A 14,122-nucleotide genomic window follows, 5' to 3' on the forward strand; every position below is an offset into this window, starting at 1 on the left:
CTCACACTCTTGGTCCTATATTCCTGGCAACATAAATCCCAGCTGGGATAACTAATAAAACTGTAGTGAGACCCAAAGCTGTGTCCAGTGATTAGAGAGAACAGATGCTAGCGCGGGAGAGCTGCTTTTCTGCAGTCCTGACCTACTTCCTGGGATGACAGTGTAAAAGCACTGCCAATCCCCACAGACTGGTGGCTGGGAAGTGTGTCTGAGTGGAGGCCTGATTAATTGGTGCTTTCTTTTTTCACTTAAGCATCTAATGAATTATTAATCTCCATCAGAAATATATACTTTCCAACTTCTCTGATGGCTGGAGGACCAGGGACTTTGTCTCAAGGTGAGAGCAGCTGGAAAAGTGGGCTACTCATCATTTGTCAGCTAGGGGGTGACAACTTCCCCTGTGGGTCAATTCCAAGTATCTCTGAGGAGGCAGAAGGAAGCACAGTAAAAGCCAGTGGGGTGAGTGAGCAGTGTGAGGTAAAGAAACAAGGTTCAACACTCCTCAGACTATTCCATAAAATAGAAACAGAAGGAACATTCTGTGAGGCCACAGTCACCCTGATACCTAAACCACACAAAGATTCAACCAAGAAAGAGAATTCCAGATCATATTCCTCATGAACATTGATGCAAAAATACTCAATAAAATACTAACAAACTGAATCCAAGAACATATCAAATACATCATCCACCTCAAGTAAGATTCATCCCAGGGATGCCGGGATGGTTCAACATACAAAAATCCATCAACATAATCCACCATATAAACAAACTGAAAGAAAAAAATTACGTGATCATCTCATTAGATGTAGAAAAAGCCTTTGACAAAAAATCTAACGCCCCTCCATGATAAAAGTCTTAGGTCAAGGAGACAAAGTTCACGTCTAAACATAATAAAGGCTATATATAGCTCATAGCCAACATCAAATTAAATTGAGAGAAACACAAAACAATTCCACTAAAATCTGGGAAAGAGACAAGGCTGCCTACTCTCTTAGCTAAAGCAATAAGACAATTAAAGGAGATCAAGGGAATAGAAATTGGAAAGGAAGAAGTCAAAGTATTGCTATGCAGATGATATGATAGTGTACGTAAGGACCGCAAAATTTCTATCAGAGAATCCTTAAAGCTGATAAACACCTTCAACAAAGTGGCTGGCTACAAAATTAACTAAAAAAATCAGTACCCCTCTTTTTCAAGCAATAAACAGGCTGAGAAAGAAATTAGGGGACCTACACCCTTCACAATAGCCAAAAGTAATATAAAATATCTTGGTGTAACTCTACACCAAGCAAGCCAAAGACCTGTATGACAAGAACTTCAAATCTCTGAAGAAAGAAATTGAAGAAGATATCAGAAGATGGAAAGATCTCTTATGCTAATGGATAGGTAGGATCAACATAGTAAAAATGACCATCTTACCAAATGCAATCCACAGATTCAACGTAATTCCCATCAAAATTCCAACAAACCCTGAAATTCTTTTCAGATCTTTACAGACCTTGAAAGAGCAGTTCTCAACTTCATATGGGAAAATTAAAAATCCACGATAGTGAAAAGAATCTTGTGCAATAAAAGAACTTCTGGAAGTATCACCATCCATGATTTCAAGTTGTACAAACCGATAGTAATCAAAACCTCATGATACTGGCATAATAAAAAAGACAGGTTGATCAATGGAGTTGAATAGAAGATCCATAAATGAATCCACACACATACAGACACTTGAGTTTTAACAAAGGACCCAAAGCCATACAATGGAAAAAATAGCATCTTCAACAAATTGTGCTGGTCTAACTGGAGGTCTACATTTAGAAGAATGCAAATAGATCCCTCTTTATTACCCTGCACAAAACTCAAGTCCAAGTGGATCAAAGACCTCAACATAAAACCATGTACACTAAATCTAATAGAAAAAAAAAGTGGGAAATAGCCTAGAACCCTTTGGTACAGACGACAACTTTCTGAACAGAACACCAACAGCTCAGGCACTAATTTCAACAATTAATAAGCGGGACCTCATGAAACTGAAAAGTTTCTGTAAGACAAAGAACAGTCAATAGATTAAAATGGCAGCCTACAGAATGGGAAAAGATCTTCACTAACCCTACATCTGACAGAGGTCTAGTATGCAAAATAGATAAAGAACTAAAAAAAAAAAACCCCAAACAAACAAACAAACAAAAACAAACAAACAAACAAAAAACCCCAAAAAACAAAACCCACTAACAAACCAAATAAACCAATTAAAAATAGGAAACAGAGCTAAACCTAAAATTCTTAACAGAGGAATGTTTAGTGGCTGAAAGCACTTAAAGAAATGCTCAATGTCCGTAGTCATCAGAAAATGCAAATCAAAACGACTCTAAGATTCTATCTTACACCTGTCACAGTGGGTAAGATTAAAAACTCAGGTGACAACACATGCTGGTGAGGATGTGGAGCAAGGGGAACATTTCTCCATTGCTGGTGGGAGTGCAAATTTATACAACCAACCCGGAGCTTTCTCAGAAAATTAGGAATAATTCTATCTCAAGACCCAGCTAGACCTCTCCTGGGTATATACCCAAAAGAGGCTCCACCATACCACAAGGACATTTGCTCAACTATGTTCATAGGAGTTTCATTCATAATAGACAGAAACTGGAAACAACCCAGATGTTCCTCAGCTGAAGAATGGATAAAACAAACAAACTGGGGTACATTTACACAATGGAATACTACTCAGCTATTAAAAACAAGGAAATCATGAAATGACGGAGACCAGCTCCGTGAACGTCTTGAGTACAGGCGGACTACTGCTCTGATGGCAAGTAGCCTTGAACAGGCAGACTACTGCTCTGGTGGCAAGTAGCCTTAAGAAATGGGCGGACTATTGCTCCGGTGGCAAATAGCAATGGTTTATTTCTTAAGTACAGCTTTTATACTATTCTAAAGTAGCATATTCTGGCTTGGCGCGTAACATTAGCTATTCATTAATATTACCAATAACAAACTTGGTTCTTATACCTATTAGACTAAACACATTCTTGGAATCAGTCAAGGGAGACAATTTCACGAACAAGAAAGAAGATAACTATAAGCCTTCCCTCACCTTGAACCAACAACTGTTTGACTTTATCAAGAAGTTCGCAAGGAGCTACTGCCAAGACTTCTGGGAGCAGAGCCAGAGCCACCCAACCCTTCCAGGAGGGGCAGCCCCTGAGCTCTTCCCCAAAATCCTTAGTTAACCCTTTCAGGCCGATACTAAGTAGCAGTTCTCCTCAATGAAAGTTGCAGACAAATGGTTGGAGCAGAAAACACTATCCTGAGTGAAGTAACTCAGACCCAGAAAGACACACATGGTATATACTCACTTATAAGTGGATATTAGCCATTTAGTACAGAATAACCATAGTACAAATTCACAGACCCAAAGAAGCTAAGGAACAAGGAGGGCCCAAGGGAGGATGTTTGAATATCACCCAGAAGGGGAAATAAAATAGACATTGGAAGTGGTTGTAGAGGGAACTGGGTAGGGAGGGGAAGGAGGCTGGGGATGAGGCATGGGGGAGCAGGGGGGGGGAGGTGAGAGAGATGGGTGAAAAATGAGAAAGCAATGAGGTGGGGCCATCTCTGAGACAAGCTGGAGTCTGCAATGGGCTGGGCTTCTGAAAGAATATGCGGGTAACTCTAGCTGAGATTTCTAGCTCTGAAGTGGCCACTTTCTAGAGCTAGGCATGACTTCCAGTGGAGGGAGGGGGACACCAATCCTCCCACAAAACCTTTGACCCAAAATTTACCCTGCCTACAAGATGTGTAGGGATAAAGACAGAACAGAGATTCAGGAAGCAGCCAACCAATGACTGGCCCCACTTGAGATCCACCCCATGGAAGAGAGCCAACCTCTGACATTAGTAATGATACTCATAGCATATTCTGCAATGGAGGAGAGATAAACATGTTTTTTTGTTTAGATCCCAAGTGTGGGGGATGAGGAACAGACTTGTGAGAGAGCAGGTGATGTTTATCCCCTTAGAAGTCGAACCACTTTGTGGGGGAGCTTGGCTGTTACCAGCTGAAAAACATCCGTGAACAAATTCTGAGAGGAGATATAAATGTGAGCCAAAACCTGGAGAGGTGGTCTTTGGAGACTTGGGATTGTTTGGCTGTTCATCGCTGGCTTTCGAGACGCTTCTCAAGAGAACTGCTCCAGTGAAGGCTTCGTGGTTCCAGGCTTTGGCTGCTGTGACGGACTCCAGCTGAGGCTCGGCTTCCAGTTGCTCCAGGTTCCAACAGAAGAAATCCTGCTGATGGCACCAGGAGAGTCGTTCCTGGGAACTAATATTCAAAAGGTTTCATTTTTGTATTCTTTAATCTTCTTTTCCTTAGGTTTATGCTAGTTGGGTTATAAGGGATGCACGCTCGTTTGATAAGTTCACAATAAAATATAAGTGTTAAGAAAATTGAGCCAGCACTGCTATGCTTGAGGTCAGGAGCTTACCATAACAGGTGGAGCTCAAGGAGTCTTGTGGAAGAGTTTGGGGAAGGATAGAGAAACCCACAGGGGAGAGGAACTAAGAAGACCAACAGAGTCAACTAACCTAGGCCCATGAGGCCTCAGAGACTGAAGCCTTGACCAAAGAGCATGCGCAGACTGGACTTAGGCCCTCTATGCACATGTAGCTGATGGGCGGCTTGGTCTTCAAGCGAGTCCACTAGCAATTGGAGTGAGGTTTTCTCTGACATGGACTCTGTTGTCTGCTTTTGGATCACTTTCCCCTAGCAGGGCTGCCTTGTCTGGCCTCAGTGGAAAAGGATGTTCTTAGTCCTGATGACTTGATATGGTTTGGTATTGAGGGGGCTTTTCTGAGGAGAAAGGGAGGGGGAAATGGAGGAAGAGGGTGGGAGGGTGGGACCAGGAGGAGAGGAGGAGAGGGCTCTGATTGGGATGTAAAGCGAATATATAAATAAATTATTGAGAAGATAAACAAACAAAGACACAAAAGAAACAGCATTCAGGTCTAATGCAAGTGTCTGGTGGGTGAGTCCTAGTGAAGAGCAGCATGTGTGTGCTCTAGCCAGGGCACAGGGAGCTTGGTCTGGCCCTAGGCAATGGCTTTGCACTTCCTGTAGAAACTATAGCTTCCCCTCCTTGGGATGTTCCTTCCATGTGTCCCCCCAAAGACCTTTCAAACAAAAACAAGCCTATCTTCAGAATATGGCTCCCCTGGGATGCTTCCAGAAAAGAGAATCAAAGTAAATCATCCTTTCAGGACCAAGACCCCATACATCAGAAAGTCTGTGCCCTCTAGGTTACAAGAGGCTCTGGAAAAACTCCCAAAAGGCACAAATACCACAGTTTGGTGGAGAATAGAGGTAGGAGGTGTGTGTAGATTCCTTTACAGGACAAATAGAAGAGCATCTCCCAAGGCCAGGCAATAAGAGAAGAATGGAAGGGAGAAGAAAGGGTAGAAAGACGTGAGGAAGGAAAGTTCAGTCACTTTAAAGCAACTCTGATCACAGTGTCATGATGCGGCTCAGTCACAACACTGGATAACTTTGGACATCATTTATGGTGAGAGATTGGAAGACAGGTCCAGCCCAGCCACAATATCCCAACTGCTATGGCTCCCAAAGCTATTCACACAAGTTCGCTGACCCCTGGGGACCTGGCACCTGACTGTACTAATATGTGATGTGACAACGACAGCATGTGTCTGGGAACAAATGCCCTGTCTCAGAGGCACCACGTTCCCAAGGCGCAGCAGAACACAAGGGATTTCCTGACTTATTTGTGTTTCCAACAGGACCTCCTAGCCACAGTCCCAATGTCCCTTGCTTTGTGCATCTCTCACCTGTGGCTTGGCTGGGCCCTTCCCTTGCCTGCTCTCAGGTCACTTTGCCCTCGAATGCAGTCCTGAGTGCTTCATTCAGGACCTTCCTCTCCCAGGAGGACTCTGCATAGGGCAAGGGACACCTGAGCACAGGATTCTCAATAGGTGGAGGCAAGAAGGCTGGAAAGAGCCATTGCTTTTGTGATTTCATATTATCCCAGATTCTCCTTGAAGAAGCTGCTTAAAGAAATGAATGACTCAAAGACACCTGACAAACAGCAAGGTAAGCCCTCAGGCTGCCTCCCCAGATACTTGCCTCTCAGAACAGAGATGAACAGATGCTTGCATAATATTCCTGGCACTTTAAGGGGATGCACACATGACAAAGACAGAGGGCAGGACTGAGCTTCAGTGGTAGAGTGTTTGCCTAGCATTCACCAAGAACTTGATCCTTAGCACCGCAAAAAAATTAATTAAGTTAATTATTAAAAGGATAGTTGGAGAACTACTGACCAGATGCCTGAAAAGCGAGGAATAAGACTCCATAGCAGGAAGTCTTCACGGCTGGGCCACCTTCTGAGAACTAAGGCCAGAGGTGGCTTGAGGCAGCTCACTTTATTGTTTGTTCTGAGAGTTTCCTGATTTGCATTTCTCTGATGACTAAGGATATTGAACATTTCTTTAAGTGCCATTAGAGATTCCTCTATCAAGAATTCTCTGTTTAGATCTGTACCCCATTTTAAAATTGGATTATCTGGTTTGTTGATGTCTGGGTTCTTGAGTTCTTCCTATGTTTTGGATACCAGCCCCCTGTCAGATGTGGAGCAGGTGAGAATCTTTTCTCACTGTGTAGACTGCGATTTTGTCCTTTTGGTGAGGTCCTTGGCCTCACAGAAGCTTGCCAGTTTCATGAGGTTCCACCTAATTAACTGTTGATCTTAGTGCCTGAGCTGTTGGTGTTCTGGTCAGGAAGTTGTTTCCTGTGCCGATGAGCTCAAGCCTGGTTCGCACTTTCTCTTCTGTCAGATATAGTGAATCTGGCTTTATGTGGATGTCTTTGACCCACTTGGACTTTAGTTTGCGTATGGTAATAAATATAGATCTTCTGCATTATTCTACATGCAGACATCCTGTTAGACCAGCTTTTTTGGAAGATGCTTCTTTCTTTCTTTCTTTCTTTTTTTTTTTTTGTCAAAAATCAAGTGTCCATAGGTGTATGGATTTACTTCTGGGTCTCTGATTCCACTTCATTAATCTATCCTTCTGTTTCTATGCCATTACCAAGCAGTTTTTATTACTATTCTGTAGTACAGTTTGAGATCAGGCATGGTGATACCCTCAGAAATTATTTTATTATACAGGATTGTTTTAGATATCTTGGGTTTTTGTTTTTCCATATGGCATTGAGTATTGTTCTTTCAAGGTCTGTAAATTGTAGAGAATCATGTTGGAATTTTGATGGGAATTGCATGGAATCTGTAGATTGCTTTTGGTAGAATGGCTAATTTTACTATGTTAATTTTATAGATCCATGAGCACAGGAGATCTTTTCATCTTATATCGTCTTCAGTCTCTTTCTTCATAGATTTGAACTTCTTGTCATATAGGTCTTTTACTTGTTTGGTTAGAGTTACAGCAACATATTTTATATTATTTGTGGCTATTGTGAAGGGTGCTATTTCCTTAATTTCTTTCTCAACCTGCTTATCTTCTGTATATAGGAGGGATATTGATTTTTTAAAGTTAATTGTCCATCCAGTTTGCTAAAGGTGCTTACCAGCTATAGGAGTGCCCTGGAAGAATTTTTTTTTGGTCACTTATGTATACTATTATATCATCTGAAAATAGTGGTACTTTGACTTCTTCCTTTCCAATTTATATCCCCTTGATCTCATTTAGTTGTCTTATTGCTCTAACTAAAACATCAATTACTATATTGAGTAGATATGCAGAGAGTGGGCAGCCTTGTCTTGTACTAGATTTTAGTAAAATTGCTTTAAGTTTCTCTCCGTTTAGCTCCATGTTGGCTATAGGCTTTGTGTATTGCACTGTGTTGTGTTTAGGTATGTGCTTTGTACCCTGATCTCTCTAAGACTTTTATCATGAAGGGGTGCTGGACCTTGTCAAAGGCTTCTCTGCATCTAATGAGATGACTCATTATGTGGTTGGTTTGTTCTTTCAGTTTGTTTATATGGTGGGTTACATTGGTGAGTTTTCGTATGTTGAACATCTCTGCATTCCTGGGATGACTCCTATTTTATCATGGTGGATGATGTTTTTGATGTGTCCTTGGATTTGGTTTGCTAGTATTTTGTTGAGTATTTTTGCATCAGTGTTCATGATGGATATGGTCTGAAGTTCTCTTTCTTTGTTGAGTCTTTGTGTGGTTTAGGTCTCAGCGTGACTGTGGCCTCATAAAATGGGGAGTATTAATATTAGCTCTCTTTGAATGTCTGGTAGAATTCTGCACTAAAACCATCTGGCCTTGGGCTTCTTTTGGTTGGGAGACTTTTAATGACTGCTTCTATTTCCTTAGGGGTTATGAGTCTATTTAAAAAATATTTTTACCCGATTTTGATTTAACTTTGGTAAGTGTTGGCACCTTTTAGAAATCCATTTTATTTTATTGGTGTTTCCTATACCTTTACCTCCCTTCCATCCCTTATCCACCCTTATATCTTTCAACCTCCCAACATCAGGTAGGAGAGAAATAAGCTTCTTGGGGGGAGGGGCATAGTTCTCTTTGGCTGCTTCTTGCTGGTTAAGGTTGATCGGTTCCTCTGCCCCAATCTTTGTTTCAGGATATCCCCAAGTTCTTCTCATCAAACTGCATCAATAGTAACCAGGAGCAGCGTGTGTGTGTGTGTGTGTGTGTGTGTGTGTGTGTGTGTGTGTGTGTGTAAGGGAGCACCAGCATCCTTCTTCTTTCTCAGTGCCCCCTCCCTTTTCTCTTGGTGCTTTGGCATTTATTTCCTCTCAGAGTTCCCAGAATTGAAACATCTACAGCAGGTAAACATCACATGCCCCTCAGAGCCTGCACAAGGCAAATAGTTTGCTGCTGTGGACAATCTAAAGCAACCCCATAGCCTACACCTGGAATTAAGACAAAAACATGTTTACATACCTTGACCAAGTTTTAAAAGACATTAAAAAATTCCACTATATTTTCCCCTTTTAGTCTACCCCATTTTCTCTACTATGAATGAGATTTGTTGCTTTCTTGAAAGGAGATTATCAACAAACCAAACACTTTTGGAGCAATAGTTTCTTTGATAACCTGGCAACTCTCAGATGTTCTTCTTTGGGATGGCTTACACGTTTTGCCTCTGAGCCTTGAGCTAGGGTCCCAAAGCTGCTTCCTAATGGCAAGAGGATACCTCATATTTTCCTCTTGGCTTTGCGGTCACTAGTCCAATGATGCCTTTTAACATAGCTACAAACCCCAGAAAGTTTAGGCATTCTTGCAGAGAGCCCAGTGTTGCCATAAATGGCTTATTGGCATCTCTGGGGGGAAAGTACCATAATTCTCAGGGTTAATGCACCAGAAATTTTGAGCTCTTAGATTTTTAGCAGCTTGGTCACGATCTCTTTTCAAATAACCAAATTTACCACAATTGACTTACTGAGCATTTTGATATCTCAGGCTTTTGGTGGCTACTGGGAAGCTAATGGTGGCAATCTTGTTACCCACAGCTGCTTCTCTGGCAGCTCAGTCTGCTCAAGATTAACCCTTTCTCTCAAAGCAGGCTATTGTTTCTCTTTAACCTTTTTGTCCTGTACAGCCTCTGCTCCTCCTGGATCTCCAGCCAGCCTAGGGGCTGTGGGGACTGAACACCAAAAGTGTATGGAGCAGGGCATGGCAGCAATTGTGGGGAACCTCCAGGCTCAGTTGTCAGATATGAACCCTTTGTTCTCTCTTTTCCAGCAGCCCTATTTGCTTCCCAATCCCTTCCATCTCTGCCTGCAAACTCTCCAGTTGCACAGCCAACTCTGCAATCCTTTAAAAATATGAGAGAATTGAATGACCCTTCTGATTTTCCTATTGCATCCATTTTTTTTTTTTGTTTGTTTCTCAGATGCCTCCATGGTCACCTGCAACTTTTCCAATTGTTCAGCCATTCTCCCAACTTTTTAAGAAATGGGATACAGGAAGAAGATGAAGTAGAAACAGGAAGTCCCCTCCAGGAGCAAAGTGGGAGAGAAGTCAGCGGTAGCAGCGGCTATGAGCTTTTTGTTGACATCCTGAAACAGCGTTTTCATTCTTCCTGCCCTGCCGCCTCCTCTACAGCATCAGAAACCAAGTTTTCCATTATGCCTAGCCTTGTCTGGGCACTGCTTGTAACACATATTTTAAAATCTAGTTTATTTGGGTTCCTTATGTCTCTACCTCCCTTCCAACCCTTATCTGTCCTAATACCTTCCAACATCCCAACACCAAGTAGGAGAAAAAGTAGGTTAGCGGGGAGAAGGTGTGTAGGTCTCTTAGCTACTTCCTGCTGGTTAGGATTTTTGGGTACCTTGGGGGCAAATCCAATCTTCATTTCAGGATATCTTCAACTTTTTCTTAACCTGCATCAACAGCAGCCAGGGCTTGCAGGGGGGAGCACCAGTAGCCTTCTTGTCTCTCAGAGCCCCCCTCATGCCTTCATGGGCTTTTGCATTATTCCCTCTCCGGAGTCCTCAGAATTAAACTATGTGCAGCTGGCAAAGATTACACCACTGCTGGAGTAGGAGACGATCACTGTTAACAGTTACGAACAAGCTGAAGCAGCCTCATGGCCCACACCTGGGCTTAAAACAACATAACATAAAGAAACCAAAACTTCCACTACAGGTAAGTGGTATCTATCAAGGAAATTGCCCATTTTGTTTTGATTTTCCAGTTCTCTGGAGTACAGGTTTTTGAAGTACAATCTGATGATTCTTTGGATTTCCTTGGCGTCTGTTGTTATGTCTCCCTTTTCGTTTATGATTTTGGAGGAAGGACCGAATGAGCCAGAGGGGTCAAGTACACAACAAGAAAACCTACAGAATCAACTGACCTGGGCCTATAGAGGCTTATAGTGACTGAGCTGCCAACCAGAGAGCATGTATAGGACAGACATCAGCCCGCTGCACACATGTAACAGTTGGGTCTTCATGTGAGACCTCTAACAGCAGGAACAGGGGCTGACTCTGACTACGTTGTTGGCCTTTGGATCCCTTTCCCCTAACTGGGTGGCCTCCTCTAGCCTCAATAGAAGAAGATGTGCCTAGTCTTACTGCAACTTGATATGCCAAGGCTGGCTGACATCCATGGGAGGCCTCCCCTTTTGAGGAGAAGAGGAAGAGAGGTGGTTGGGGGAGGAGGAGAGGAAAGGTGAGAGGGAAGGACTTGGGAAAGAAGAGGGAGGGGAAGCTGTGATTGGGATGTAAAGTAAATAAACCACCACCACCACCACCACCACCATGACCACCAGCACCACCACCACCATGACCACTAGCACCATAACCACCACCATGACCACCATGACCACCACCACCATAACCACCACCACCATGACCACCACCATGACCACCATGACCACCACCACCATAACCACCACCATCACCACCATCACCACTACGACCACCACCACCATCACCACCACTACCACCATCACCACCCCCACCAGTTTCCTGAAATCCCACTTTTCTGAGGGGTGGTGATTAAGCTCACACTCTTTCACATCATATCTGAACAGCTGCCCTAAGAATTAGCCCTGGACACTTGCCTTCCTCAGTGTCCCTGTAGTGGATGTAAACAGGTTTGGGATGTGAAACAGACTTGTGTGAGAGCACGTGATGTTTGTCTGCTGGAAACAGACTTGTGACAGGGCTCATGATGTTTGTCTGATAGAAGAGGAACTGACTCATGCAGGGGGGGAGACCGGGGGGGAGCATAGTTTTTACCAGTTGACAAACATCCTAGTATGGACTCTGAGAGGAGACAAATATCAGCCCCAAAACAGAGGCTTGGCTTTTGGCGTTTGCATTGCTTCACATCGACTGTCTCTTCGTCGCTTTGAGATGCTCCTAGAGATAAACAATCCAGAGAACACTTCGAGGTTCCGGGTTCTGGCTGCTGCTCCAGGTTCTGGCTGCTGTGGTTGCGGTCACTTTTGCTAAGTTTCTGGTTTGCTGTTTAACAGGCCTTCTGGAATCCTGATGAAGAGTGGACTCACCCTGAGAAACTGGGTCTAAGAAAGACCACTCCTGACCCTGTAAACTTTCTTTCTCTCCTATCCAGGGTAGGTGGGGAAAGGAAGTAGAGGCATCAAGGACCACCCCCTCCCCAAAGTAGGTTTTTAAAAGATCAAAGCCCACAGTCCCATTTGACTTTGCTGAAATTTAAGGAACCCTCATTCACTCTTGGTGGGGATGAAAATTATTGCATCACTCTGGACCAAAAGAAAAAGGGTAGAAAAGATCTGCTATACCCAATAGTTAAGGACACTATGGGAATGAGACACGGTAGACTTTAAGTCAGAAAAATATATGGAGGCAAACTACAAATGCATTAAAGGTCCAACACATAAAAGCTAAAACAATTAAAAATATTTATGACACAATGGAATACCATAAAGTGAGTGGAGTTGGGGGATCTTCACAGAACTGAAGACAGCTATGTGATAATAACTGGAGGTTTCAATTACCTCACTTTCGAATTCATCCTAAAATTCATTTGGAGTACCAAGGGGCTATAGTGAGGCAGAGCCACCTTGATCAAGAAGGAATCCAAGCTTCAAACCTGTCAGGAGAATCAGTAACCAACACTTTTGACATATGGATAGATACATGGACCAGTGCCAGAACCAAAGGCTGCATACATGGCCCACAGTCTGCTGCTCCTCAGACAGGATGCTAAGACCATCCAATGAGAAAGAACGTCAGGGAAAACCGAGTGTCTACATGCAAAAGAACTCAAGTTCTTTGTACCCAAGATTGCCAAAACAACTGTTGGCTTTTAGTTTAAATGCAGGTTCATCAAGGCCTAGAGTGTGTAGATGTTTATTTTTAGAAGTAAACAGAGAGCACGCTCCTTCCTAATCATTGTTCCCTCATCGCGTGGCTCCCTTGATGCTAAGGGGATCCATGTTACAATGAGGAAAATGAGAGGCAAGCCAGATCGTACCTCCCCAATCATGTACATTTAAGTTTGGTGTGTGCACCCACACACACAGCATTGCGTTTCTTGGTGAACTGGCTCTTTATCTGTCTGAGGGAGGGAAGCCATTGCCAGAAAGGCATCAATGTTGTAGAGATGCCCTGCTGGTTACTGGCCTGAGGATTACAACTCTCTGCATGGGCTAAAGGCATGCTCTCTCTCTCTCTCTCTCTCTCTCTCTCTCTCTCTCTCTCTCTCTCTCTCTCTCTCTCTCTCTCTCTCTCTCTCCTCTCCCTCCCCCTCCCCCCCCTCTCTCTGCAGTTCATCTGACCAGAAGTGGCTGCCCTTCATTGCATTACATAATATCATTGCTAGGTGGGTGACTAGATTGTGTAGTTTGTGCTGCATTATTTATGGTTTGCTTGGCAGAGTTAATTACTGCGAGGAAGGCAGCGGTGGGAGTCTCAGGCTTCGGGCTGAGCAAGCATTTTCCATGCTGCTGGATGCTCCCAGATGACGTAGTCACAAGCAAGCTGGTGCTTCCGTGTGGAGAAGGCCCTCCCCATGGTCCTGACCTCATTTCTGAGGGCGCAGCGATACTCACTGCTGAGGGCAAGTAGTTGTCTGAGGCGGCGGACGTCATCCTTGGAGTCACCTTCTTCAAGTGGGCTGCAATAGCAGCCTGTATTCTATATTCCCAATAACTATTTATTCACTCCTTAATACTGGAACATTTGATTATTTTCAGCTTTTTAATATCATTGCAATGACTATGTTTGACTTGGAGTATTAAATTAGGAAAGATTTCCTGAAATAAAATTGCACGGTTAAGTGCAATGTACACTTCAAAGTTTATTTTAAAGGTTAGAGTAAAAACTTGGGAACTAATATGTTGTATAATACAATGGATACTTTACAATATGATAATTCACTGTACTAAAGTCACCAAATGGTTTTTATCTTGCTATGCACAGCTCGAACTTAGTGCGTGTACACATTATTTTTATAGGCCGGCAGAGCACCTCAGTTTTAATTTACTTTTACTTATTTGGAGTGTGCGTCCCTTACTCTTCCTGCCCCTTCCAGGTTTTGGCAAAATGGTTATCAACAACTCAATTCCGGGACGCATGGCGGTTTTGGAGCTACAAGGCAGGTCCTCATGGCGGATGAGTGGAGGACA

Source organism: Acomys minous (assembly GCF_964271855.1).
Source record: "Acomys minous genome assembly, chromosome: 8".
Classification (NCBI taxonomy): domain Eukaryota; kingdom Metazoa; phylum Chordata; class Mammalia; order Rodentia; family Muridae; genus Acomys; species Acomys minous.